The sequence below is a fragment of the Acinonyx jubatus genome, chromosome C1 (assembly GCF_027475565.1).
Source record: "Acinonyx jubatus isolate Ajub_Pintada_27869175 chromosome C1, VMU_Ajub_asm_v1.0, whole genome shotgun sequence".
Lineage (NCBI taxonomy): Eukaryota > Metazoa > Chordata > Mammalia > Carnivora > Felidae > Acinonyx > Acinonyx jubatus.
The window spans coordinates 135,671,559-135,686,815 of record NC_069381.1 but is presented as its reverse complement, the minus strand read 5'-3'; the positions used below and the strand labels follow the sequence as shown (position 1 = coordinate 135,686,815).

Genomic DNA, 15,257 nt, shown 5'->3' with positions numbered 1-15,257 from the left:
ACCCTCTCAATAGATGCAGAGAAAGCATTTAACAAAATACAGCATCCTTTCTTGATAAAAACCCTCAAGAAAGTAGGGATAGAAGGATCATACCTTGAGATCATGAAAACCATATATGAACGACCCAATGCTAATATCATCCTCAATGGGGAAAAACTGAGAGCTTTCCCCCTAAGGTCAGGAACATGACAGGGATGTCCACTCTTGCCACTGTTATTCAACATAGTATTGGAAGTCTTAGCCTCTGCAATCAGACAACACAAAGAAATAAAAGGCATCCAAATTGGCCAGGAGGAGGTCAAACTTTCACTCTTTACAGATGACATGATACTCTATGTGGAAAACCCAAAAGATTCCACCAAAAATCTGCTAGAATTGATTCGTGAATTCAGCAAAGTTGCAGGATATAAAATCAGCACACAGAAATCGGTTGCATTCCTATATACCAACAATGAAGCAACAGAAAGAGAAATCAAGGAATCGATCCCATTTACAGTTGCACCAAAAACCATAAAATACCTAGGAATAAATCTAACCAAAGAGGTGAAAAATCTATACACTGAACACTATAGAGAGCTTATGAAAGAAATGGAAGAAGACACAAAAAAATGGAAAAAGATTCCATGTTCCTGGATAGGAAGAACAAATATTATTAAAATGTCAATACTACCCGAAGCAATCCACGTATTCAATGCAATCCCTATCAAAATAACACCAGCATTCTTCACAGAGCTAGAACAAATAATCCTAAAATTTGTATGGAACCAGAAAAGACTCCGAGTAGCCAAAGCAATCTTGAAAAAGAAAACCAGGAGGCATCACAATCCCAGACTTCAAGCTATACTACAAAGCTATAATCATCAAGACAGTATGGTACTGGCACAAGAACAGTCAGATCAATGGAACAGAATAGAGAACCCAGAAATGGACCCACAAACATATGGCCAACTAATTTTTAACAAAGCGGGAAAGAATATCCAGTGGAATAAAGACAGTCTCTTCAGCAAGTGGTGCTGGGAAAACTGGACAGCGACATGCAGAAGAATGAACCTGGACCACTTTCTTACATCATACACAAAAAGAAACTCAAAATGGATGAACGGCCTCAGTGTAAGACAGGAAGCCATCAAAACCTCAAGGAGAAAGCAGGCAAAAACCTCTCTGATCTTGGCCACAGCAACTTCTTACTCAACACGTCTCTGGAGGCAAGGGAAACAAAAGCAGAAATGAACTATTGGGACCTCATCAAAATAAAAAGCTTCTGCATAGTGAAGGAAACAATCAGCAAAACTAAAAGGCAACCAACAGAATGTGAGAAGATATTTGCAAATGACATATCAGATAAAGGGTTAGTATCCAAAATCTATAAAGAACTTATCAAACTCAACAGCCAAAAACCAAATAATCCAGTTAAGAGATGGGCAAAAGACTTGAATAGACACTTCTCCAAAGAAGACATCCAGAAGGCCAACGGACACATGAAAAAATGCTCAACTTCACTCATAACAGGGAAATACAAATCAAAAGCACAATGAGATACCACCCTACACTTGTCAGAATGGCTAACATTAACAACTCAGGCAACAACAGATGTTGGTGAGGATGAGGAGACAGAGGATCTGTTTTGCATTGTTGGTGGGAATGCAAACTGGTGCAGCCACTCTGGAAAACAGTATGGAGGTTCCTCAAAAAACTAAAAATAGAACTACCCTACGACCCAGCAACTGCACTACTAGACATTTATCCAAGGGATACAGGTGGGCTGTTTCAAAGGGGTACATGCACCCCAATGTTTATAGCAGCACTATCAACAATATCCAAAGTATGGAAAGAGCCCAAAATGTCCATCGATGGATGAATTGATAAAGATGTGGTATATGTATATATATACATACATATGTACACACACACACACATACACACACACACACACACACAATGGGGTATTACTTGGCAATCAAAAAGAATGAAATCTTGCCACTTGCAACTACGTGGACGGAATTGGAGAGGATTATGCTAAGTGAAATTAGTCAGAGAACGACAAATATCACATGACTTCACTCATATGAGGGCTTTAAGAGACAAAACAGATGAACATAAGGGAAGGGAAGCAAAAAGAATATAAAAACGGAGGAAAAAAAACATTAGAGACTCATAAATACGGAGAACAAACTGAGGGTTGCTGGAGGGGTTGTGCAGGGGATGGGCTAAATGGGTAAGGGGCACTAAGGAAGCCACTCCTGAAATCATTGTTGCACTATATGCTAACTAATTTGGATGTAAATTATTTTAAAAACTTAAAAGAAAAAAAAAACATATGGTGATTTTATGAAGAAAATTTCAAGGTGAATATTGGAGCAAAAAACATCTTTAAGTGATCAAGAAAAGGAGTAAATAGTTTGAGATGCTTTAAATAGTAACAATCAACTCTATATTTTCTTTGTTTTTCAACTCTATAATTTCTAACTCAATATTTTGTGTACACAGTGAAGTTACTGAGCCAAGTAGAAGTTTTGACAGTTTGACGACTTTTAATATATAGTTGTTTCTTGAACAACATGGGGGCTAAGGGCACCGACCTCACCCCCAAAGTTGAAAATTCACATATAACTTTAGACTCCCCAAAATTTAACTACTAACAGCCTACTGTTGATCATAAGCCTTACTAGTGATATAAATGGTTAATCAACACATATTTTGTATGTTATAGGTATTATTTACTGTATTTTTGTAATTAAGCTAAGAAAAGAAAGTATTATTAAGAATATTATAAGGGAAAATACTGTACTGTATTTACTGAAAAAAAATCCACATTTAAGTGAGTCCCTGCAGTTAAAACCCATGTTGTTGAAGGGCAAACTGTAGTTTTGTTATTTGCATTTACTTTAATTCGTTCATCATTAAAGATAATGAGAGTATATGTAGTGCATGGTAGACATTGTTGAAACATTGACTATTCTATTCTTCTCACTATCTTCCATAGTATCATATTCTGTAACTAAACAACTAACTTAATCTTGTGCAATAAATGAGATTTTTAAAAATAAGTCATTGTTCTCTCAAAAAATATATTTTTTAATGTTATTACAATGTTATTGACTATATTCCCTATGCTGTACTTTTCATCTATGTGACTTACTCATTTTACAACCGAAAGTTTGTACCTTTTAATCCCCTTAGGCCTCTCAAAATATCATTGATATGTTATTATATTTTTGTAAAAAAAATGTTTATTTACTTATTTTGAGAGAAAGGGTGTGTGTGCATGTGTGCACAAATTGGGGAAGGACAGAGAGAGAGAGAGAGAGAGAGAGAGAGAGAGAGAGAGAGAGAGAATCCCTAGCAGGCTCTATGCCCAACACAGAGCCTGACCACGGGGCTCAATCTCACGGCCCTAAAATCACAACCTGAGCTGAAATTAAGAGTCAGACACTCAACCGATTGAGCCACACAGGTGCTCCTGTGTATTATCTTTTGGTATAAAAAATAAAAAGAAAATAGGAGCTGTATTTCAGCTTAAACCACCAAAAAAGGATTATCATTACAATTGAAAATGCCAACTAAAGTAATATGAAGCTTAGCTCTCTAGCTCTTTTTTCTCCACTGACCACCTTCTTACAAAATATTTTTCATTAATATAAAAGCGAGGTCAATAAATGTGAATTCCTCCACAAATGTTGGATAAGGAAAACCCTGGACCATTAAAACTGCAATAAAGGACCATGAGAGTTTCCTCCTAGCTGCTAATTTCTTCATCATGTCACTTACTGTGCTATAAGAACTCTATTTTTTCTGATATAAATTTTAGGTCACATATCACACAGAATCATTTTGTTCATACTACTACTTTTTAGCAGCTGAGAAATAAAAACATTTGTTTCTTTGTCAGAGTCCAGATAATGGAAGTCACATTTATGCACAGTTGTGGCTGTTGCATTTCAGTAATATTTTTATGTGTAAGATATGCAGAGAGTAGTGTTACAAGTGAAGGCTTTAAATAGGAACCCTTCTACAATCTCTTTTCTAAATTTTTAATTATAATGCTTATATAATTCTGCTTTCATTTACTGTATGTGTGTGTTTTAAGAAAGAAGACAATGTTTAATTCACTATAATCCGACTTCTTACTCCTTCTGTGCCATGAAATTTCTCTCAGTAAGGCCTCTCAGGAATCTAATGTTGCCTGTTTCAAAGGGAACTTTTTAGTCCTTACCTCAATGATACTCTACCTCCTTTCATAATTTGCCAGTTTGACTGTTGTTCCTCTGAATGTTGTAAGTCATTTCTACTTGGCTTCTTTTAATACATATATATTTATTTTTGGATTTTGGAAATAGGACTATTATGTGCCTAGGGAGATTTTCTTCAAATTTATTATGCTTGGCTTTGGAATCCATAAGTTTTACTTTTCCACCATGTTTGAGAAGTTTGGGGCCTTTATTTCTTCAAGTATTTTTCTATTTTCTCTTACTTTTTAAAGAAAATTTGAGAGAGAGAGAGAGCAGAAGAGGGATAGAGGAAGAGAGAGACAGAGAGAGAGAGAGACAGACAGAGAGAGAGAAAGAGAGAGAGAGAGAGAGAGAGGGAGGGAGAGACAGAGAATCCCAAGTAGGCTCCATGCTGACACGGGGCTCAATTCCACAATCCTAAGATCATGACCCAACTCAGAACCAAGAGTTGGATGCTCAACCAACTGAGCCACCCAGGTGCCCCTGTCTTCCTTTTTGAGACCTCTGATTACCTATATGTCAGACTGTTTCATTTTGTCCCATGGGTAACTAGGTTCTATTTATTAAAAAAACAAAAACGAAAACAAAATATTTTTGTCTCTTCTTCAGATTGTGTAACTATTAATCCATATTCAGGTTCATTGACTATTTTCTCTGTTTTCTCTTATCTGTTAGTAAACACGTTGATTTAATTTTTTATTTCAGATATTTTCTTTTTCAGCTCTAAGTTTTCAGTTTGGTTCTTTTATATAAAGTCTTATTCTTGGGGCACCTGGGTGGCTCAGTCGGTTAAGCGTCCGACTTCGGCTCAGGTCATGATCTCACAGTTCGTGAGTTCAAGCCCCGCGTCGGGCTCTGTGCTGACAGCTCAGAGCCTGGAGCCTGTTTCAGATTTTGTGTCTCCCTCTCTCTCTCTGACCCTCCCCCGTTCATGCTCTGTCTCTCTCTGTCTCAAAAGTAAATAAACGTTAAAAAAAAAATAAAAAAAAAATAAAGTCTTATTCTTTAAAGATGTTTTTATCTTATTTCTTTATTCATTACAAGCATATTTTCCTTTACTTCAATGAGCATTATTATAATAGCCACTTTAAGATCTTTATTGGATACTTTCAACACATATGTCATTTTTGGGTCAATTCAGCTTCTCTTCCTCAGGAAACCTTCCTTAACCTCAGCTGGGTTGTTATAGGCTCCTTTCTGTTCTCTGAAAGTTCAGGATACACTTCTTTCTTATTATTCATTATATAAAATTAAAATAATGTTTTTTTACATGCCTATATTCTCAACTAGATTGTAAATTTTTCAAGGACTTCTAATCCATATCTTTTTCATCTATGTTCCTCCTAGTTTCTAGCATAGTAATTGGAAAATAGTATATATTAAATAGATGTTTGTTTAATTAAATGGAATTTAGGAAGGCAGTGTGGCTCATTATTCAAGTGGAGCACACTGAAAAGCAAGAACTGGTGTTTAGGCCTCAGTTTTATAGGCCAGAAACTAAATTTGGTTAATATACCTAACGTTGGTTCAGTTTTGGGAGCTCATTCATACTGTCCAAAATTGTAATGAATTGATGCATATATTAGAATTTCTATCGGTTAAAGTACAACAGTGTATATGCCTTTCTAATGATTAATCTATGTCTTCTTTTCAGGATATAATATTTCTGGTGCTGTGGGTCTGGGAAATAAACTTTTCAATCAAAATATTGTTACCTATAGTAAAATAAATGTAGTTCTATTAAACAATAATTCATTTAAGATGAAAAGCCTTATAAAACATCCTTACCCCTTGACCTGGTGTGGTCTGAGCATGACTCTGCTCTCCACATGTTCTCCCTTGGATAGTTCTGGGTAATACAGATATCCTCCCTTTTAAACTCATTTTTTTTTCCCCTCTCACATCCTTAGAGACCATCTTTTAAACTTAGATTAATTCTTTCATCAGGTAGATTACAGGTTTAAAAAGATCTGTGCTGTATTTATACATGTTTCTGAGTTTATATACTCATTAGTCACTTTGTTTGAATTTTAATAAAACTCAGCTTTTAACAAGGTTCCCCTTTCCCTATGTTGATTTCAAGACAGTTAATTACCCTCATCCATTTATATTTAGTTTATTATAATTAGTTTAGTCATAAAGGTAACACTATTTCAAGTTTTGAAGACATTTTTTTCTTTCATCCTTAAACAACTACATAAGTTCTTAACTAAGTAATAAACAACTTAGGGTGTGTATCCATCCATCCATCCATCCATTCATTCTTCTATGCATTACTCACCCCATTATTTATTGAGAGCCACGCAGTTTTCTAGCTGAACCAGTGCTTCTTACAGACTACAACAACAACAGCAAAAAATTGTTGTTAAGGAAATGGTGAAACAGAGTGTAATGAGTATTATAAGAAAAAAGTTCATGGGGCGCTTGGGTGGCTTAGTTGGTTAAAGTCCGACTCGGACTAGGTCATGACCTCACGGCTTGTGAATTCAAGACCTGCATCGGGTTCTGTGCTGACAGCTCAGAGCCTGAAGCCTCCTTCACATTCTGTGTCTCCCTCTCTCTCTGCACCCCCCCCCCCCACTTGCACTCTGTCTCTGTTTCTCTCTCTCTCTCTCAAAATAAATAAGCAAAATTTAAAAAAAATTTAAGAAAAAAAAAAGAAAAAAATTCAGGGAGCTTTGAAAATGTATATTACACACACAACCTAGACTAGAAATCATGGTAGGTGTCTCTGAGAAAGTAGTACCAACTTGAAAGCTAGAGAATGAGCAGAAGTTAGCTGAAGAAGAAACTGGTGGAAAGAGATAGGGGCATGGTTTAGAAACGCAAAGGAGTTCAAATATATTGGAGCTGAATACAAAAAGGAGATTGATGGCAGATGAAATCAGAAAGAACACTAAATAGAGGTATTTCTTTGAGAGATTCCTAAAATATGTTTTTAGAACTGTAGGCTCATTGTGTTTAAATAGCAGTTATCAATTTTTAATACAGATGATTTGAAAGGAAATAAAGAGTAGTATAATCCCACTATCCAAATAACTTGTGTTGGTATTAGAGCAAACTAACAAAGCTACATGTTCTAATTGAGAAAATTTCACACGATACAGAAAACAATCAAATCAAAGTGAGTCTCCAACTATCACCGTAATGAAACTCCCTACATTGAACTACACTTAAGTTTTGTTGAGTTCCTTCAGGGAAGAGAAAGAGGCACACTTATCTAATTAATTATCTATCTATATTTATCTTTTGTATTATTCTATTCTAATATATACTATTCTACATCTACATTTAATATGTCATAGTATATTCTGGATGTTATTTATATTAACACCTACAGAATGATCTCATTCTGTTTAACAGCTGTGTATTACTCTTATGAGAATGTGCCAGGAATTAAGTTATTGTCTGTCAGTATCAGGCCTACCCTTCTATATGTCTAGGTGATGCTGGGGCTACAACTATGTTAAGCTGTGTTTTCCCTTTGTATGTGCTACCCACCTCTCCCCTTAAACCTCTGCCAATAGAGGTGGCAGAAGAATGGAAGGCTAGAGGACAAATCGTGTCCTCCCAGTTTTCTTTCTATTCCCATTTCCTTTTATTCCTATCCCTGTTTGCTTTCTGTCCCATCTCTTACCCCATCCTCACTTCTTCTTCCTGAAAGTAACAGTTAATTTCAGTAGCAACTGGTTGATTCCGATTTTCAGTTTTCTCCACCCAGAATCCACTCCTTTTTGTTTTTAATGTTTATTTATTTTTGAGAGAGAGAGCCCAAGCTGGGGAGACGTCTGGAGAGAAGGGGACAGAAGATCTGAAGCAGGCTCCACACTGACAGCAGCGAGCCTGATGCAGGGTTTGAACTCACGAACTGCAAGATCACTGCCTGAGCCGAAATCAAACGCTCAACCTACTGAGCCACCCAGGCTCCACTCCTTTGTAAGTCCCTCAGAGGCACTAGTAACATCTTAGTGCTGTTTCCTCAGCCACTTAGAAATCTGGGCAGAGCCACAGTATGACTTTCATAGGCCCTGGGCACTTATGCCTTTGGGAGTTCCTTCATCCATAGTAAAAATTTTTTAAACTGTATTTTATGATGGCATTAATATAAATACAAATATTAATATTATTTATAATAAATTTTCCTTTGATCTTAAAGTTTACTTTTTTTGATTTTATTAAAAACGTTTTTTTTAATCTTTATTTATTTTTGAGAAAGAGAGAGAGTGTGAACAGGGGAGGGGAAGAGAGAGAGGGAGACACAGAATCTGAAGCAGGCTCCAAGCTCTGAGCTCTCAGCACAGAGCCTGACACGGGGCTCAAACTCATGGACTGCGAGATCATGACTTGAGCCCAAGTCTGACGCTCAACCGACTGAGCCCCATATTCTTCTTCTGATTTTAAAACAGATCAAAACATTCTCATGAGCCCAGAAAACTATTTTGGGTCTGTGCACTGTGTCTACATTGCCTAATGGATAATTTGGCTCTTGTTTCAAGTCTCTGATCCACAGGGCTCCTCCTCCTGGCTCAGAAGCACCAATATTATTCCAGAGGTACTTCTTCCAAAGTTTTAGGCCCCAGGTCGATGGGTGCCCTGCCTCTAATCTGTTTTGGTCATTCTAACCCCTGTTGGCAGAGGTCTCTCTCCTCGACTTGGAGACAACCACTTTCTTGCTATGTCCTCACATGGTTGTTCCTATGTATTTTCTGTGTCCTAATCTCTTTCTATCAGGACACAAGCTGGATCAGGGTCCACCCTAAGGACTCCATTTTAATTTAATTACCACCTTAAAGTTTCCACAGTCACATTCTAAAGTACCAGGGCGAGGGCTTTAATACATGAATTTTAGGGGAGGACACAATTTAGCCCATAATAAGTGGATTTGCCAAAACTTATTTAACCAGAATCGTATTGATAAGCAGTTCTGTTATTTTCAGCTTTAATTATATCAACATGTTTTCTTTTTTTATTATTTAAATTAAAAAATATATGTTTATTTTTGAGAGAGAGAGAGAGCAGGGAGGGAAGGGCAGAGAGAGAGAGAGAGAGAGAGAGAGAGAGAGAGAGAAAATATCTCAGTCTCTGTGCTAATAGTGTGGGACTCGAACCCACGAACCATGAAATCATGACCTGAGCTGGAATCAAGAGTCAGACGCTTCACTCTCTAAGCCACCCAGATACCCCATTACAAACACGTTTTAATGAACAGTTTGAATATATATCTGACCAAATCTTTGTGAGTGAAACTGTGGCATTAGTTTCTTAAGTGAGGTGGGAGGGGGGATGGGCTAAATGGGTAAGGGGCATTAAGGAATCTACCTCTGCAATCATTGTTGCGCTATATGCTAACTAACTTGGATGTAAATTTAAAAAATTAAATTACATCAAAAAAAAAGAGTAAGACTACAGGATACCTTCATATTTAATTTATAATTTTCATACCTATTGCCTTGCTACATTACTGAAACTTTCAAATTCTTGCTCAAAATACATGAACTTGCCAGCATTGTCATCAAATTCTACATTTTGCTGATCTAATGAGTGAAATACGATTATACACTTGTTTTGATTTGTATTTCTTTAAATATGAGTCAGGGTAAGCATTTCTTTTATGTGTTTATTTTCCACTTATATTTCTTTTTGTGTAGACTGCTTGTTCATATATTCAGCTGGTTTTTTGTTCAATGTTTGCTTTTTCTAATTGAGTTTTGTGTGGTAACCATCATCTCTGATTTCTTTAGCTATACTCATGTTTTCACATCAGCTAGTTAACTTGTCATTATCTTTAGGTCTTAGGTTAGAAATGACCCCCAACATAAATTCCTCTATGATCTTTCCCACCAAATGCCTGGATCAGGAACACTCCTAAGTATCAGGCCTCTTTATCTACATTTAGCACTTATCCTACCTCCTAAGGAATGGAAATTGCTTTTTACTTTTTTGTCTTCCCCACTAGATATAATATTGACAGCAGAGACCTTGATTTGTTCATTGATGAAGCCTAGGTAATTAACAGTGTCTGACTCTAAAAGGTATTCGATATATAAATACATATATTTTTGAGCTGGCTGAAGGAAAGAAGGAAAGGATCAGTGAGTTTTTATTGAGCCATATCTCTTAAGGTTTCACGTTCGAAAACTATTGATTCATTTGGAGATCTAGTCGGTTAGCGTATTTCCTATGTATAACTCTGGTTACTAAATTTAGCCAAGAAAGTAAATTACACTGGTTGTGAGCAAAATGTGGTACTTTCTATCACAGCAGAGGTCATTTTATTTATTTATTTCAGACTTTAAAAAGCATTTTGATTATTTTTTGGGAGTGGCCATCTCTGCTGCTCAGGGATAGTTCATTAATAGAGACTTGTTTGCCTTGTCTTCTCAAAAGAGGCAAGAGTGCATAGCAGATGAGAACTTGGGCTCAGGAGTGCATGCATTTCCATCTTTGTTCCACCACCTCTAGCTTCGTGGCCCTGTCCATGTTACTTAAACCTGATCCCTAGTCTTGTCATCTGTAAAGTAAGGATATTATTATCTGCCACATAGTGTTGCTGGAAGAATTAAAAGAGATAACATTTAATAAACACTTAGTACAGAAAACTTAATACATTAGATATCATTATTATTAATACCATCTTCATTACTTAGGGAGTTGACACATCCTTTGAGAGTGGTGAATTGGGAGTATTTTCACTGACCTATTGCTTTCCAAGGAAGATGAGGCAATATACATTGAGATCACCATAGAAAGTAAGTCAGCATTGACTACCATACATAGTCACAGTGTGAAATAGAGACCAGTGTATCAGTCAGTGAGGAAATAGTTTAAGCAGTAATATGTATGTGTGTGCACAGCTGCATTGGTACATCTACATGCATTCTTACATATATAGATGCACAGCCATCCCAAAAATCTCATTAGGAAATCACTGTTGTTCCCCCCTCTAAATATTTCTAAAGTTTTGGTTTTTTATTTTATTATTTCTTTACTCTTATAAAATTCCCCTGATATCTATTGGCATTCTATTTACTATATATAAAAAAAATATGTGAAATATGATACAGACAGAACTGTGCCTTTAGCTGCCATGGGATTGATACTGGTCAAGTGTAACAATGAAAGCAGAATTCTTAATTGATTCTAGTGATGCCTGATTATTCTAGAGTCTGTATGAAATGGAATGCATTTTGTGTGTGTGTGTGTGTGTGGTCAGTTTTGTGGTTGAAAGAAGAGGCAGCTTCTCAAATGGTGAGATTTCAGAAGGTCCCAGAAGTACTATTTCTCAGTATCTCTTCATCATGCCTGAAATTAGAGGACCATTTTGAGTGGGTAAATCTTTGCATTTTTCATAGGTGACTTCAAGAAATTCAAACATCATGGAAAGAATAAGCCATTCTTGTTTATTAACCTTTTCAAGTGATAGTTTTCTGATTATTTTCTAATGTAAAGGCTAATCTGGATATATATATAATATATATATATAATATATATAATATATATATTATATATATATATATAAAAGCATTAGGTTGTATATATATATATTCAACCTAATGCTTTAATTTCGAATCCACTGACCAAACTGGTATTGCCTTGAGAGGAAAAACATCTCTCATAGAGTATATTGATAATATGTTTTTTCAAGTCTAAAATGCATTTTATTCACTTATGTGTGTTAATGTGGTTATTTCTGGGTTATATAGTTAGAAATGATTTTAACTTTTTTTTAAATTTTTTTAATGTTTATTTATTTTTGAGAGAGAGACAGAGCATGAGTGGGGAGGAGCAGAGAGAGAAGGAGACACAGAATCCAAAGCAGGCTCCAGGCTCTGAGCTGTCAGCACAGAGCCTGATGCGGGGCTCGAACCCATGAGCCTTGAGATCGCGACCTGAGCTGAAGTTGGACGCTTAACCGACTGAGCCACCCAGGCACCCCTTAACTTTTTCACTATACTTTAAAAATTTTCTAAAACTGCTAACTACATGTTTGTTTAATTAGAAGTAAGAAAAATAAGAAAATGCCCATTAGATTTCTACCCACATAAGGAGTTGTAGTTACCTAATTCCCTGATCAATTATGAAACAACCTGTGCTTTAGAGAAATTGGAATGGAACAATATAAAGCTATCCAAAGTCAATAGAAGTGACTGGATTTCAACCACAGCATCAACAAAATCAGAAGGAGAATTGATAAAATGCAAAGTTGATGTTATTTTTGATGATGTTAACTTAGCAAAATAAATCCTAAGAGAACAATCAAATAATTTCCTAACTTCAATTTTATTATTTTTAATGTTTTTGTTTTATTTTTGAGAGACAGAGAGAGAGCATGAGTGGGGGAAGAGGAGAGAGAGAGAGGAAGACACAGAATCTGAAGCAGGCTCCAGGCTCCGAGCTGTCAGCACAGAGCCTGATGCGGGGCTCGAACCCACAAACTGTGAGATCATGGCCTGAGCCGAAGTCAGATGCCTAACCGACTGAGCCACCCAAGCGCCCAACCTAACTTCAATTTTAAAGACAGGAAGATAAAAACCTTTTCCCACACTGCATGTGGAAATGAGTCAGCTTCATTTCAGCCCAGGAAACATTTATTCTGTGTCTACTGTCTACCTACCAGATATTACAACATGGTCAATATACAAACAAGAAATCAAATATCATGGGGCAAGTGTTTTAAATAAACAAGGAATGTGTCTAGAAGGGTGTAAGACAAAATTGCCAAAGGTTTATACTGCAGAGTAAGATTACATGACGTTTTCTCATTTTGCTTGTCTATTCTCAAATGTGTACTGTGATATATATTTGTGTGAATGTGTGTGTGTGTGTGTGTGTGTGTGTGTGTCCCTTATATGACATTCCTATCCACATTTGATCCTCAACCTCCTTTGTAACCTTTATTTCTGCTTTCTCTCTCCACAATTCATATATCCTCTGATTAATAGCATATTTGTGGGAAGGAGCATTTTGTACATCAGTTTTTGACTCTATTTCCTATCCCTGCTGATGGCCTGCTATTGTCAATTTAAATATCACCTGCTTCAAACAGTCCCACATTATGTGTGAAAACCTCTCTGACCCTGAATTCCTAAACCCTTATTTCTCTCAGTGCTGAGCATTTTGTGATACGGTGTCTTGCATTGCTATTTTACTTAATACCTTACCCTATATGGTACTTTACTTTCATAACAATTTTACATAAATTATCTTATTTCATTCTGTGAAATAAGGTAGATATGATCTCTGTCTTCTGTGTGGGAAAAGAGCAGTATTAAGTGACTTGCTTACACTTCTGAGGAGCCAAGGCCAAGAACATAGGTTTCTGACTCTTGATATAATTTGATTTTCATTAAATGGAGCCACACTTAGTTTACTTTTGCTCTCTGACAAAACTGTATATCAACTCTATGAGCTCAGGAACTCTTTAGAAGTCAAGAATATAGTGTACACAATAGGTGCTCAGTAAAATCATTGATTAATGTTTTGACAAGATCTATAAAGCAAATCAACATAAATCAAAGCAAATTTCCTGGCTAATTAAGAGATAACCTCTTCAATATTAAAATCTTCAGGTCTGTCTTTCTTCAAGATTTTAAAATTCTATTTGTAGGTATTTGCATTTGTTTAAGATATAAGGAAGATATTTAGAGAAAAAAATCAACATTTAGAAAGAGAAGGCAACACTTTTATTCACCTGAAGGGAAAGTTTACTAGTGGAATGACTGGTTGAGGAGGAGAGAGCAGCGTAACTGGCAAAAACCCTCACTGTAGTAGGAGAAAAGGAAATCCAGGGAAGAAGAAAGCACCATGAAATGCCATGATGTTGGGCTTTGTTCTGGATTTTGTATATTTCTGACAAGGGTGGAGAGAGCAGGACCTCACAGAAACAAAGCAATATTCAACACGGTTTATAAGCTACTGATAAAATCTCTGCTCACTGGTGGCTTCCCAAGTGGACAACAACTTAGTAGGCCAATCAAAGAGTGGTAAAATTTCATGTGGAGCTCTGAGACTTCTGTCTTAGTTGGCTGGAGTCAGGAACAAGGTGAACTGCCCACAAGCTAAGGGCAAGCAATACCCAGGGGAAAGTAAACATTTTTCTCATTGCAGCAAAAGACTAAATCTAGATATGCAAACAATGATGACAGTGAGTGGGGATACTGATGGATAAAATACATACTGTACAATTCATTCAATCTTTGTGAATCGTAGAATCTGAAAATAATTTTTATGTTATAATGAGTAATTGAAATAAATTAATACAATTTTTGTTTTGTACAAAAATAATAGTGGCTAGAAGCATAGGTTTTATACCCCCTCCTTCCTTGGGTAATTTCTTATGGAATGTACTTTCATCCATTCAACACTTATTTAGCAAGCACTGTATATACTAGATCCAATAGTAGGCCCTGGAGTTGTAACTGTGAAGTAAACAGACCCGAGCTCAGGTCTGGAAACTGGGCACAACAGTATCGTGACTTTTTATTATAATGACCTTCTCAACCTCCTAATTATCCATCCTTAATGGATACCCTTGGTAGCTGCCCGTCTTCCTAGTCCCTTTGTATGCTACATTCTATTAACTCTCTCCATAGTTCTCTGCAGTACAGGCATCCCCTCCTGCCGCCCAGTATGATAATTGTGCCTACCTCGCTTCTGATCAGTAAGTACTGTCACACTTCCTCTATCATTTCCTTATTTCAACACCCCCTTTGCTTTCATTGTCTTATGTCCTACTCAATGTCCTTCATTGTCCTACTGTCAGGGCTGGCTGAGACCAGCCATCACTGTGCTTCTAAGAGTGCTCAGCCCTTCTTACCAATGCATTTCATACTTTGGTTATAGGTGATTCAAACAGGCTCTCCCATGGAATTAAGTGAGCTGGAGTTTGTCTGCTTTATATAGTATGTCCACACTAGCATACTACTTCTCTGAGCCTTTGGGTCTCATTTTCCATGGCAGTTTCAGCATTTCACTTAGTACAGACTATTATGAATCTTGCAAACTCCTAGTCCCAGGTGTTTGTGAAGT

General features: G+C 36.5%; 1 long non-coding RNA gene across 1 annotated transcript in view; it reads left to right on the top strand.

Annotated features, from left to right (window-relative positions):
- Positions 1–12,012: 12,012 nt before the first annotated feature.
- The window catches only part of LOC113598232 (uncharacterized), a 451,524-nt gene continuing 448,279 nt past the window's right edge, over positions 12,013–15,257 (top strand). The window contains exon 1 of the long non-coding RNA XR_008295333.1: positions 12,013–14,889. This is a non-coding gene — a long non-coding RNA (uncharacterized LOC113598232). The remainder of the gene's footprint in view (positions 14,890–15,257) is intronic.